This window comes from Pinus tabuliformis, chromosome 9 (assembly GCF_031772625.1).
Source record: "Pinus tabuliformis cultivar Carrire ecotype Pingquan chromosome 9, CPIR1, whole genome shotgun sequence".
Classification (NCBI taxonomy): domain Eukaryota; kingdom Viridiplantae; phylum Streptophyta; class Pinopsida; order Pinales; family Pinaceae; genus Pinus; species Pinus tabuliformis.
Window position 1 is genome coordinate 102,578,961 of NC_142307.1, and position 14,896 is coordinate 102,593,856.

A 14,896-nucleotide genomic window follows, 5' to 3' on the forward strand; every position below is an offset into this window, starting at 1 on the left:
ATGTGGCTCTGGCTTGGACTCTTGACTCAACTTATGCTATGGATTGCATAGATACTGCTTTTCTATCCGAAGAAGAAATCCTAGAAGAAATGATGGGTGTTGAGAGACCGTGGGATGATTTGCATCATCGGTCATATTTCCTCCCTGATTTACAAAAAGTAGAATGAAGCTTCTCCAGTCCTTCATCTACAAGTGATGTTCACATAGTTTTAAATCCTTTGGCTCTAGCACAGTTTTCGGCCAAAGGTAATATGTTTGTCATTTCACAAACTATTCCAGTGAAGATCTCTAGGAATTCCAACATTATCGAAAATGTCTTCGTTGGAGCTGATTGTTCCCCCGAAGAAATTCAAACTTATACCGATCTCTTTAAAGAGTTTCGAGACGTGTTCGCTTGGTCTTATGGGGAAATTCCGGTGATAGATCCATCTATAGTCCAGCATGAGATCAAGACATACGAAAATGAAAAACCTATTCGCCAGAAGCTTCGACTGGTAAACCCTAGAAAAACAACAGCTATCAAAGCTAAGGTTGAAAATTTGCGTAAGGCACGTTTCATATACCCTGTTCCTTTAACTGAGTTGGTCTTGAATCCAGTCTCCATTGACAAGAAGCAAGGAACGATCTGTATATGCATTGACTTTAGGGATTTGAATAAGGCTTGTCCTAAAGATAATTACCCCACACCCTTTATTGACCAAATTATCGATGAGTGTGAGGGTAATGAGATTTTATCTTTTATGGACAGATTTCTGGTTATAATCAAATCACTATTTGTCCAGAAGATCAACATAAGACAACTTTTATTTTCCCTTGAGGTACATTTTCATATAAGAAAATTCCTTTTGGGCTTAAAAATGTTGGAGCTACCTTTCACTGGGCCATGTCATATGCTTTTCATGATATCAAACATGTCATCAAAGCTTACCTGGATGATTTAGCTGCTTGCTCTTGAAAGAGAACTGATCATCCCAAGCATCTTCGATTAATTTTTGAACGATGTCATTTCTATAAAATTGGGTTGAATCCGAATAAGTGTGTTTTCGCTGTCATGTCCGGTCGGTTTTTTGGATTCATTATTTCTAATGAAGGGATTTGGGTAGATCCCTTCAAGGTAGAGGCAATACTTCAGTTGCCTCCCCCATCCTATATTCTTCAACTTCAGAGTATTCAAGGAAAAACCAATTTCTTAAGGATATTTATAGTTAATTATGTCGACATTACTAAAGGATTTATGAGATTTCTTAAGAAAGGGGTCCCATTTCTATGGGATGATTTCATGCAATGCTCATTGATTCTTTGAAAAAGGCATTAACCTCTGATCCTTTGTTGAGTCCACTTAATTATAGCAAATAATTCCTTTTATATCTCGCTGCAGCATAATCAACTATTGGTATGGTTCTAGTTAAAGAATATGATGCTTTTAGTGGGCACGTAATCTATTATCTGAGCCGAAACTTAGTGGGGCCTCAACTGCATTGTTCTCCCATTGAGAAATTAGCTTTGGAAGTTTTCCATTCTACCCAGCGACTTAGACATTATATTCTCCTTCGAAAAACTTTCGTCTTAGCAGCAGTCAATCCATTTCAATTTGTTCTCCGTAAGCGAGTGATTGGGGTAAAATACAATAGATGGATTGTCATTTTACAAGAATTTGATCTCGAATTCATGTCAGCTAAGTCTAAAAATTCCTTAGTATTTGCAGAATTGATCTCAGAGTTGCCTTATGAGGAAGAAATAGTTTATGAGTAATATTTTCCTAATGAACAAATTTTCCTTATTTCCTCGCAAGATCCTTGGTTTGAAGATATCATTATATATCTCTAGACTTCGAAGTTTCGCTCGCTTTTTCGAAGAATGAATGTAGAAAGTTACGTCACCTAGTTAAAAACTATATTATTATAGGTGAAACTTTATATCATCGTGGGGTTGATTCAATCCTTAGACGTTGTTTAACCTTAGAAGAAGTCAAGTTTGTTGTAAATGATTGCCACAGTGGAGCTTGTGGTGGTCATCTATCTAGGCTTGCAATAGCCCATTTTTTTTTTTTTTGCAAGATTCTTTTGGCCTTTGATATTCAAGGATTGTATTGAAGTGGTCAAAATATTCCACCATTATCAATTTTTTACTTGGAAAATGTGCATGCATCTAGCTCCGCTCTTCCCTGTGATCACTGGCGGTCCATTCACAAAGTGGGCTATTGATTTTACTACTTGCAATCTGCCTTTGGTGGGAAATCACAAGTATATCATCGTAGTTTTCGACTACTTTACTAAGTGGGCCAAGGCTATGCCTACTTTCAAGAATGATGGTGAAACAATAGATGTGTTTCTCTTCAATCAAGTCATTTCCCAATTTGGTATTCCTAAAGAGATTGTCACTGACCATGGTAGTCATTTCCAGAATCAGATGATGTTTCAATTGGCTCTTAAGTTGGGTCTCCGGTAGGAGAATTCGTCTCCTTATTATCCTCAAGCCAATGGGCAAGTTGAAGCCATGAATAAATCCCTAAAAATCATCCTGCAAAGGATGATTAACAAAGCTTGATCCAATTGGCACATTATGTTATATCTGACACTTTGGGCATACCGAATGTCAGTCAAGACTGCTACTGGTTTTACTCCTTTTCAACTAGTTTATGGGTTGGAATCAACTTTTCTTGTGAAATGTGAAATTCCTTCCCTTAAATTAGATGTTGAACTTCTTCCAGGTACTTCTAGTATCAACGAACAACTCGTTCATTTGGAGCATCTCGATGAGTAGTGTCGAGATGCAACCATAATCAACAAAGCTCATAAAAAGAGAGTGAAAACTCAATATGTTAAGGTTGTCTGTGCTAGGGTTTTCTCTGAAGGAGACCTTGTCCTGGTCTATGACCAAGACAAAGATGCCCTAGGGGCAGGCAAGTTTAAATCTATGTGGTATGGTCCCTTCATTGTCAAAAAGGTTTTGAAAAAGGGATCTTATGAGTTGTTTTATTTTGAGGGAAACAAGTTGGTAGAGCCCAAAAATGGGCTCTATCTTAAAAAGTATTTTTCTTAGGCTTTGGCCTAGCATTTCCTTGATTGTAAATATTTTATATTTGTGCATATCTATCTATTGGTTTCATAGTGATGTCGATATTTTTGATCTTCTTTGGAAGGTACTTATTGATGATTTGATATATATAGGGTTTGTCGATGGTGCTAGTATACATAGCCGGAACCCTGATGTCGCAGCTTGGGTGATTTATTGTCCATCTTTCCAGTTGATTGTTTCAAGAGGCATATGTATCGGTCCTTCTTCAAATAATGTTGTTGAATATACTGTTGTCGTTAATTTACTATCTGAGGTAATCTCTCTTGGTATTGATTCATTAGTAGTTTACTTGGATTCACAATTGGTGGTATCTCAATTAAATAACATCTATCGTGTGAGAGATCCTTATTTATATCGCCAATTTCTAAGAGTGCGTTTATTACAGAGATCATTTATTTATATCACATTTATTCATATTCCACGATCAGAAAATTCATTTGCAGATTCTATCACTAATCAAGCATTATATTGGCACATAAATCATTCATCACATTAAAAATAAAAAATAATTGAAGAGTCATATATATATATATGATCATCACGGTAAACCGTTGGTACATAGATAGGGTTTTATGTTCAAAATAATATAAAAAATTGGGACACAAACATCCTACAAAATTAAGTCATGTTCCCATAATCATGTCTAATAAAAAAGATATGGTCATCCATCTATGGGTCCTACTTAGGGTGAGCAGCACGAAAGAAGATGATGGAAATTGCCACCCATCGGAATAGCCACACCCAATCGCGCGGCACTCCTACAACGCATCTTTTCATCTCCTCTAGAAGATCTTCTATAGCTACCATAGGTACCTGGTGATTCAACCTCACCAAGTTTATTTGGACATCATGGAGGGTCCTCTCAGTCTCTACTGTGGCTCCCTCTGCATCTCTTCCATGATGTCTGTGTGGAGGTAGAGCCTCAGGTCTTACTGGTCTAACATCTGTGTCATGATCAAAATAATTTTGTAAGTATTTGTATCATCAAAAATATTTTCAGTTCATTTATACTTAAAATCCAAAAAGAATCTAAAAATCTAAAAAATTAAAAACATTTTGTACCTATGGCTCCCCATGCTGCATCCAGTGGCAACACCAGATCTGGATCTCCTCTAAAGTCCATGCCAGCATAGGGGTAGTCCTCGACTGCTATGACTTGTTTTTCCCACCAAGAGAAGAACTCGTCATCAAAAGTGTTTCTAGGGACCTCACTGCCCCCTAGTCTCTTCATTAGATCAGCCCATCTACCCATTCGTGGATCCCTTGGGCTACTGATGGTGGACAATACTTTGGGTCGAAGCCCTGGTACTCTCTCAAAGAAAAAGGAGCACAAGATGGTTCCATATCCAAAGTTCTTTTTCTGACCTTTTTGGATAGATGTAAGTTGTTTTTTCATATTGGCTAAGAGGGGTGTGCACCAATCAAAAACTGTTGTGAGACACTCCACTGCTAGACTCATCAAAACTCGAGAAGCCTAATGTAGAGAAGTTGAACCATTTACTCTGGAAATGGTAAAGAGAAGGATTCTCAGGGCTAAGCTCTCTACATGTTTAATTGGAATATGGGTTCCAATCTTCTTGGTGTTTCCTGGACAGTAGATGCGTACGTAGTCCTCCACACTGAGGCTACCTCTTTTTCTTCCTATTGAGTTGACCCTCTCTCCTCTTCGGGAAAGACCAGTGATGAAATAGATATCCTCTATTTCTATCCTCAGAGGAATTTGGTCAATAACAAAAGCATCTTGCCTTCATATTTGGAATTTTGAAAAATTCAATAATCTGCATCCTCCTAATGCATCTAATGCAATTGGATCTTCCATCACTTCGTTATCAATGACAATATGCTCCCTTTCTCATCAAGTAATCGACATTCTGCAAAAAAAAAGTGTTTCATATCATTAAAAACAATGTTTCAAATTTTAAAACCGTGCACATGCGGGTTTGGTATTTACATAGTCGCGTGTAGGGATATTCTATTCATGGTGCAGCTGTGTCCAACCCGCATATACGCAAAGCATAATTTTTAAATTAAATTCCCACGGTGAAATTTTCAACAAAAACATTTAAAAATCAGTATAACTTATCAAAAAAACAGTTAAAAGGTTACCTGGAGGATTGAAGACTAAATGAACAGATGAATTTGATGGATTAAGCTTGCTTGGGTTTTTGCTCTAGAGCCCCTTCACTCACTTTCTCATAACACAAATGAAGAATTGTGAGTCAAAAAGTCTTTATATAAGTTGACATATGAAAATCACTTTTTCTAAAGTTCATTTTTTCTTTTTAAAACTTTATGAGCTTTATGACCTTTTTGGCTTGGAGTGTTGGGATGGGTCATTTTTTCAGGATACTTTGGAGATTTTGAGAGACTACTTCATTCCATGACTACAGACCCGTCATGGAAGGTATCATTTTTTCACTGGCATATAGGTTAGGGAATATCATTTTCTGCTGCATTTTGCATACTAGCCTCCATACTACGATATTTTTGGCCATAGGGTCGACCCCATCATGTCTTGGTTCTTAAACCATTTTCACTCGCCGACTTATAAAATCATGACATGATGGTAGAGCCAACCTTTACATGGGCATCTTAGTTAGATCCTCGCTAGCATATGTTTCCCATGCTACTATATTGTGTAGGCTCGGGAGTCCTCTTTAGTCCCGCCATGACTTGTGCGTTGAAGATTCATTCTCTTACTTCTTCGCTATTTTTCTGGCTTTATACCCTAGAGGCTCCTTTGTGTTGAGTTGTACTGTTGCATTGCATGTTGACCATTTGTACCTTTTGGCCTTAAGCCGACTTCACTTGGACTCGTGTTTAAGCCACCTTTTGACCATTTATTTTGCGAAATCAACCTTGCAATCACTTAGCCTTTGCAACTTGACACCTTTTTACCCGTGGAAAGAATGTTCCTTTGAGTGTCATTGACCAGTTTCGTCACCTTGCATTGAGCATAGGAATGTTCCCCTCCTAGGAACTAGTGCATCTGTATTTGGAAACTCATTATTTCCACTATACCATAGGCATTATTTTATCATTTTTCAGGCTTTCTAAATATGAAAAAGACAAAAAAAAATATTCCAAAAAGAGCAGGAATGGGACATTACTTCCATGATTGATGGCAACTAGAGTCAGTTGTGTCACCCTTGAACAAAGCACTCAAAATTAAGTCTTTCCTCCATTGGGATGGGCTTTAGTTTGACTTAGGAGAGCCTTAACCTTATTACTGAGTCAATACTACTCTAGTTGGTTATCTCTTCCAATCATATGGAGAGTTTGTTTGTGCCGCTTGCATGAAAAACCTATACAAATTTATCATATGTTGCCATATTGTCACATTTCAGTCATGATTTTGTTTAAGGGAAGTAAACCTGAGTCGACCTTTCCGTGTCGACCATCCCTAGTTGTCAGAATCATGTTCATTATCACATCAACTATTTAGTCCTTTGCTCATGCTGGTTTGAGAAGGTCTCCATTGACTTCTTGGTGGCGAGTCTTGCTCTTATCGACTACGACAAATTTCTCTAAGAGTAGACCTATAGCCACACCCTGGCCCTATTTTCATTATTGATAGGTCACCTTGTGCTTAGCATCATGAGCATTTGACTGAGTGGTTTCCCTTATGTTCGACGTCAAATTTCATTATCACACATTGGGATTCGTGCAATACCTTCGTTTCCATTTGACCCTATTGGTGCTTTCCTCGCCTCTCTATCATCTTTCATTATTGGTTGGTTCATAGGGTTTCTACTGTGTGCTAGCCACATCTTGTGTACACTGGAAACATGCTTCAGTTTGGTTACTACATCTTTCTTCGTCTGATTCCTTCCACATTATTGGCTTATAGGTTACAATCACACTAGATTTATGAAGGATGCCTTAATTCCTTCCTTCGAACAGATATTTTCCCATCGACTTCAACTCATTGCTTTGGGAACAAGGTCTAGAGTCCATTTGGCAGTAAGTTAGGGTTTGCAGACATTAGTGGCAGACTCCCTCACTATCAACAATGGGAAAAAACCATTGTCTCATGATTGATAGATTCTTCCAAGTGTTCGACTTTAGCATATTTATTCGCACTTGTTAGATTATACTGGGTACCTTGGCTCTCATCATCATTATCAGTGAGTAGTCTCGCATTTGTTAATGGTATACATCAATGATCGATAATCAAATGATTTCTCACATCGTCGACTTTAGATCATTTATTCCCATTGTGTGGAAATGTACCATGGTAGTCAGTGAAGACCTCGAGTTTGCGTCAACATTTGTTAGCTCACTTGCCAATCCCTCTTATTTCTACCAGTGATACTATCTACCTTATATGTTGCAATTCATTACATTGAAATCTTATATGTTGGAACCCGAGTTGCGTGTAGTACCATTTGTTCCACTATTTGACTTGTTACTTTTTGGATCATTTTTATGACTTCAGTGATCAGCTTTCTACTTCAGCAACATTGATCAGTTATTTTTATGCGATATTGTGACATGTACTTCTACGGATATGATCATATTATCCACTATGCATTTTCAGTCCTTTTATACGTGTATACATATTGGATCTTCTTTTGTATTTGATATGAGGAGTCCATGCTTTATTATATCTGAGAATGAGTATGCCTACCTTAGACAACAACTTTCTTTTTGATCTCTTCCACTAGCTTGGCAGGCTGAAATCTGGTGAACTCCTCTCAGGTCTTGGCATGATTCCTTCTATACACTTAATACATTTCAACCATCATGTACCCCTTCTAACCTCATATATTAGGGGGCATCTATTATATAACCATTTACCACCCTGGGTATATGAGATAGTCTATGATATGGCCTAGGGAAACCCTTCCCTTCCACACTTGGTCCAAATTATAAAAAACAATGTTTGAAATCCCATATGCTATTTTTATTTGTATAAAATGTGTGTACACGTGGGTCAGTCTATATTAAACCCACGTATATGTTTTAAAACATTAAAAAATATATATTCTCCTTAAATTCGAGTAGAGTTTATGTGTTTTACCTATTACTCGCCTACTATAGCCCATGACCCAATTGTTTGCCAACTGAAAAAACTAATTTGGAGAAGTATAAATACACCTCCATGGGAAGGCCTAAAGGAGGAGAAAATATTAGATATTGATATTATATTTGATTACATCCCTGATCAAGTCTAAAGAAATCCATGTGCCTTCTGTACTCCCAAGTCATAGGAAACCACTGTTTCCTTCTTGAGATGTCCTTCATCCCTTCATGACATCCTTGTCCATACCTATGGATGAGGATTGTTGAGCCCTGGTCAGGATGGATCCGGAGGACGATTACCCTTGGAGCCAGCAGATGACTCAGGTTGTAGTTCTTCCATATTTTCTTTAGTTTACATCAATAAAGAGGCGTTGTCTTATTCCTGATGTTTATGGTCTTTGTGAATTAATATATGTTATGACTTGCTTATAAAATCTTATATTAATGCTTATTTGATTACATGCTTATATGACCTAACACCTATATCATGAACATGTTTTCTACTAATGTTGTTGTATATGCTTTGATTGAATAAGTTGCAGGTTCTAAGGCTTTGGAAGAAGCAGAGGGTTTGGACCCTACAAGAACGACCTCAAATGTAGGACCTCTGGGTAATACCTCTTCTTCCTATTTCAATAATTTAAGTATTAGGATTGCTTGTTTGCATGTCTCTTTATGGTGTATGCACTCCAATTTGTTGGGGTACTCAACCCAAGACTCTAGGGTGATTCTACCCATAACACCCTCTTAGATTAGAAGGACTAACTTACAGTCAAAAGTTGGTTTTAAATAGTTACACTTGGTTGAAGGTTGATATATCCCAACCCTTTCTAGCCCAGTGATAATAGTTGTATAGGGTAAAAATCCTTTGACTTGTCAGAATTTCATGTCTATGCAAACCATTTCTCTGTGAGAGAAAAATAGATTTTCTCCTCTCATTAAGAGTGTAGGATGAGGTCTTCACCATCACACCATGGATCCTTTTATTTCTTTTATGTGTCTTATGAAAAATTGTTTGGAGCAAGGAAGTTGTTTGGGCTCCAAGCAAGTTGTTTGGAAAAATTCCTTGAATTGAGGCTTCTTGGAGTTCAAGTTGTAATACCTTTGAATAGTCATAGAGAAGTTGAAGGCCATGACCTTACTCTAGTACATTTTATTAATATAGAGTCTAAAATTCAATCTTAGGGAGAAGTGTTAATAAATATAGTTGTCTTCTTTCACATTCTTGCATTAAACAAAAATTTTGTGATGTTGTGTTTGGTGTCCTGGTATCTAAGTCATGAACCCCAATTTTTGGCATGAAACAACAAATTTATGATAATATTTGGTCAATAATATTCTATACTTTCACAAGATTACATATTCACAAGTCAATTTATTGAACATTGATTCCAACTAGCATTACGAATAGGGAGGTAACTTGTTGACAATTACGAATAGGGACGCATCTTTTGTATATTATTGTCAATTTAGATGATCATTGTTTTCCCTAAGGTAGACACAATGTTAACTACATAGTAAACCTTCTTGGTTGGTATATGTAGATTCATCAATATTCTGAGGGTGATCTTGGTGGGAACCCTCTTATACTTGTTTGGGGGAGTAACATTAATGTTCAAGATGTTAATCAAGTAGTTCAACATTTTCTTAAATATTACATAGTATGATCCTTCAGATCCTGAGGGAAAATACATGTGGATTTTAGAGCATGTCATGTTTGTTTGTTCTTTTATTTTTAATCATTCTCCACTTATTAACATGTTTTACATGTAGTATATTCTTTGGTTGGATACCTTATATTTTATGTTGACTGCAGTTAGATGATGAGCCTTGCAGACAATGGAAGTAGAAGGTGATTCTTTAGACGTTGATGAAATGAACATCTTGTATTATGATGACGACATTTATGGGAAGATGATTAAATACCCCCTAGAAGTTATTGCTAGTTTTTAGATAGCTTTGATACATGTTTCTATTCGCCTTAAACGTTTGTGGGAGAAGCACATATAGGTAGGCAGACTGTAATCCTCTCAAGATTCATGTGTCAACTATATCTCATTTTCAACTTATGGTTTCATTTGCATGGTCCTTTCAAATTGACCACCCCATAAAATTGTATAAAAAATTTATATTTATTTACATAACTTATTTTGTGTTTAGGAAAGAATATTTAATCTCAAATATACAGTTAACATGCAAGATTTGAATCCCTCAGGTAGGATTTGGTGATCAGTTCATTTTTTCTCTATGTTATCTAATCTCTTTAGACATTTGTTTCAATGCCCCTTTTTGGTAGAAACTAAGAATAACCTGTGTTTCCATTGAAATATAGATATTCAGAAAATGGTTTCAATGATAGGGATGATTATATGATGCAACTCAATAATTCCTAAAATCAAAGAGGCATTTTTTAGGAGCCTTGTTTGTGGTTATGCTCCACCACTAGTGCCCATTGATAGAGGTATTTGTCTGCTTTAAAACAACTATAATTTTGTTTCGTAGTTATATCTTTTGACTGTAGCCTGAATTTCTTCATTATTATACAGTTTCTTACATAAAATAGAGTTTATACTAAAGGGAAAATAATTTGATTTTGGAGTGATGTGTCAATGTTCATGATTTATTCATGCCATTGGAAATAGTTCTCAACCTCTCTTAGTGAATGCTACTTGTTGTCTATGAAAATGGTTGTGTCTCAAAAGAGTTTCAAAAATGTATTTGGAAACCTATGTTTTTACTCATAACCTGACTACCAGGTCGAATTGACGAACCTACTCGATGTGGAAGGTTGGAATGTGCTGCTATGAACTCCATGACTTTGGTTCATAATAGATGCAGGTAATTGTCAATATAGTTGAGTTAAATAGTAATCTAGTTATTGAATACAACATTCTCCTTTTCATTTATTTTGGGGTCATGTTTGTTGACAAGTAAATCATAAGGTTGCAGGAAACCCCTAATGCCATTCTAGAGGGGGAACCCCACATACAGTCAACTTGTTAATGCATGAAAATATAGTGGATGTTGCCAAACTTGGTAATAGAGTTGAGGTAGACAATGATTTATAGAAATGGTTTTTTGTAGAAAAAATATTTTTGTGAAAGGTGTTTTGATCATGACTTGTTAATCTTTTTCAAGTAACTGGAATCTTTGGGGCCATGAGTGTTAGAGTAGGACAAAACTAGAGGATAGTAAAATCCCCTTTTAAGGTATAATCATGCCCCAAAGTTGCTTTGCATGTGCTTGAATATTTTTTGTTCTTACTATGCATTGTAAATGAAAGCTTTAAATGGTTTTTGTTTGTATACTTACATGAACTCCCTTCACTTAAAGAAGGAAGACAAGACACAACTGCAAGATGAAGATCCAATGGAGCATGATGCCACTAGTGATTGCTTTGCTTCTTTTCAAGAAGGTGATATTTAAGCTTCTTAGTATGAAGCCAAGGTATAAATTTACTCTTATCCTCACCTTTTCGCTGAACTAATGGATTTACCGAATTCACTAACATGCATTTCTTATTTTTAGGTTGAGAAGTTGAAAGAGATATCATGACATCTTGTATATCCGATTTGTAGGTTGATAAGTTCAAAGAGCTATCATGGTAGCCTAATATCTATGAGAATTTAACCAAGTCATAGGCGCCAAGTATCTCAGAGATGAAAGATGTGAAAAAAGGTTTATGTTAGGTAATACTATCTGAAACCTTTGTCTCTTTCATTTCTAGTAATTTATTACACCTGTACTGTGATCCAAACCTTGAAGTGGCTATTATTGTTGGAAACAACTTTTTGGGGGAAAGTCACTATAGTTAGCCGTAGTTTTTGCTTTCCATGGTGGCATCCACATTTTCCTTGTTGGGGACCTAGGTAAGAGTAAGTCTCAACTACTTCAGTGTGTGCATAAGTGGTTGAGGAAGCTCTGTAGTTGGTTTGACTATTTATGTGTCAAAGGATTGTGAAACTAGTGAAATGTTTAACGACTTTGATGTTGCATAATTGAATCTTTTAATAAGAAGGAATGGAACTATCACATCCATTGAAATTATGGATTATTGATTAGTTTTCAAATTTAATAGGCATTGGAAAGTGGAGCACTAGTACTGAGTGAGAGTAATTTGTTGCATATATGAGTTTAACAAGATATTAGATAATGCTTGAAGCATGCTACATGAGGTTCGATTTCCCTCTTCAAATCACTTGACTAAATATTGTGCATTCGGTGGTTTTCACTTGATCAAGCTTACCCACATTCTATTGTATTTTATACACGTTTTTATCACTTCTTAATGTGTTATGTTATTTGAGGTAGGTGATGGAACAACATATCGTGTAATTTTCCAAGGTTGGGATCATAACATCCCTTAATTCCAGAAAATCTGTGTTAGCTTATGCAACCCTAGTGGTTCATGCTACAATCTGAGACTTTCAGTCATTGACAATATCCAACTTCCTCCAACCTTTCTCTCCATGTAAAGTTTAGTGAGTGTTGTGGATATGGTATGATTCCTTATGGGGTTTGCTCACTTTTCAAATCCACAAAATTAAGGGTTTACACCTAAAAGTTTGATTTGATTTACTTGGCTCTTGACAAAGTCTATGAGAAAACGCATTGGTGCCTTGCAAGACATTTTGCTGCATTGCATTATGAAGAGCCTGAGGTATGGAATTATGTCTATTGCTTGGGATGGATTCATATGGTACTTGAAGAACATTATTCCAGTTTACATGACTGCAACTATATCATTTATCATTACATGACCTAAGAGTATACACATTGGATGCATCAACCCTAACTTTATATATAAGTTATCCAAGATCACACATACATCCCAAGATATCTGATGAGGCTACAGAGGATCTTACCCATGTTTATGTTGAAATGCTCTGGAGGGGGAACTTTCTTAGCAACAGTAAAAAGGTTAGTTGCACATGTGTCCAAAATATTTACTGAAAATAGAGTCAAACATAATGGTTTATCTCTCTCTCTCTCTCTCTCTCTCTCTCTCTCTCTCTCTCTCTCTCTCTCTCTCTCTCTCTCTCTCTCTCTCTTCCACATCATATTTAGACACATAAAATTCTACATGTTCTCTCTCTCTCTCTCTCTCTCTCTCTCTCTCTCTCTCTCTCTTCCACATCATATTTAGACACATAAAATTCTACATGTTGTGCTAATTCAATTTTGGTCCCTTGATAAAATTTGCAGGTTATCACAACAACACCTAGACAAATTACGAGCCTAATATGAATTAGTGAATCACATGCTCGTATTTGATACTCTGAGTGGATAAGAAACCAACCTCATCTAGAATAGAAGTTGTGCATATAACTATCTTCCCAAGTAAATAAAACTACAAAAGGGACTATAAAATCACACACACACACATATATATATAGATATCTACACACACACACACACACACACACACAAATATATATATATATATATATCTACATATATATATACACATATGTATATATATATCTATATATATATATATATATATATATATATATATATATATATATATATATATATATATATGGCCATGAAAATTGGAATTAGACAAATAATGCTTAATAGCGGTGGCCTGTGCATATTGAAAGGTGTGATGTGGGTGAAGCATTCAAACTTCTTGAAGTTTCCTTTAAACAATCTATCGTCGATCATGCTACTAGTAAATTCTACAACTTTATTGATAAAAGGTGGTCAATTTTCCTGGGTTTAGAAGTCTCTTATTATATAGTCTTGAAACATGCCAGTCTCACTCGTATGGATGGAACTATGCCTTTGTTTTTTTTATATCCATTTAATCTAGGTCTAAGGTATATATTATACAACAATAATTTCAATGAATGCAGTGTGTCATGGTGATAGGGGCTATTGACATGGATCTCATTACAACAGGAGTTTCTTCCAATGAAAGAATAAGGCAGGCTAATCTAGTTACAACACTCAAAAATATTTTCATGGAAAAGGCTCAAGTTGGAGGACCATCTACTCGAACATCAGAGGTGACATATTCTTGACTCCTCTAGATAAGTTAGAAGTGTACTGATTTTTGTTTGCATTAAAATCCTGACCTATGATATATGGATGAACCGCCAACTTTTGGAGGGGATGCGCAATTAGGGATTAGTCAAAGTTCGTCTTCATGATCTAAGGATTCCCTTTGTGTATTTTCAATTCAATCATCGCTGCATATACAGATTGACATAATTGATTGTTTGTATGTTGTGGTTGAAATGATTGTCTTTATTGGTTGGCTACACTGGTATGCTCACATGGTTAATTGGTTTCCTTTGGGATTCTTTCAGATTCGCAATGCTCTTGGAATCCTCATCACCAAGGGATTTGTAGTTATTCATGGAGGCAATGTTAAGAGAATATAAGACACAAATTAATGTCCCTAGAAAATATCAAGGTTGTATTTCACAAACCCATTTCATCTCTTACACTGATGCCTTCTGTGTGATCCTCTTTTGAAGTCAATTTGTAATATTTCTAGGCAGTGTATTTGACATAATTGTCATCCACCCTGAAACTATTGTAGCCCTTCATGGAAGGTTCCCTTACCAACTCAAACAGGTACCAGATCGGATGAAAGATTCAAGTTAAGAAAAGAAGTCCTGAGAATGGTTGTGACAAGCAAATGTAACATAGAAATATTTACACCTTGTGAAGCCTTTATTTATTAGCTTTGACTAGAATATGAAAATGGGTATATCAGTAGTCAAAGGTGTAAACTCTTATATTATTCCTTCTTATGTAACCAATTATACAACATTTTTCT

General features: G+C 36.1%; 1 pseudogene; it reads left to right on the forward strand.

The window, feature by feature from the left end:
* The window catches only part of LOC149147285 (DNA replication licensing factor MCM4-like), a 32,123-nt pseudogene extending 17,628 nt beyond the window's left edge, over window positions 1-14,495 (forward strand).
* Window positions 14,496-14,896: the final 401 nt, after the last annotated feature.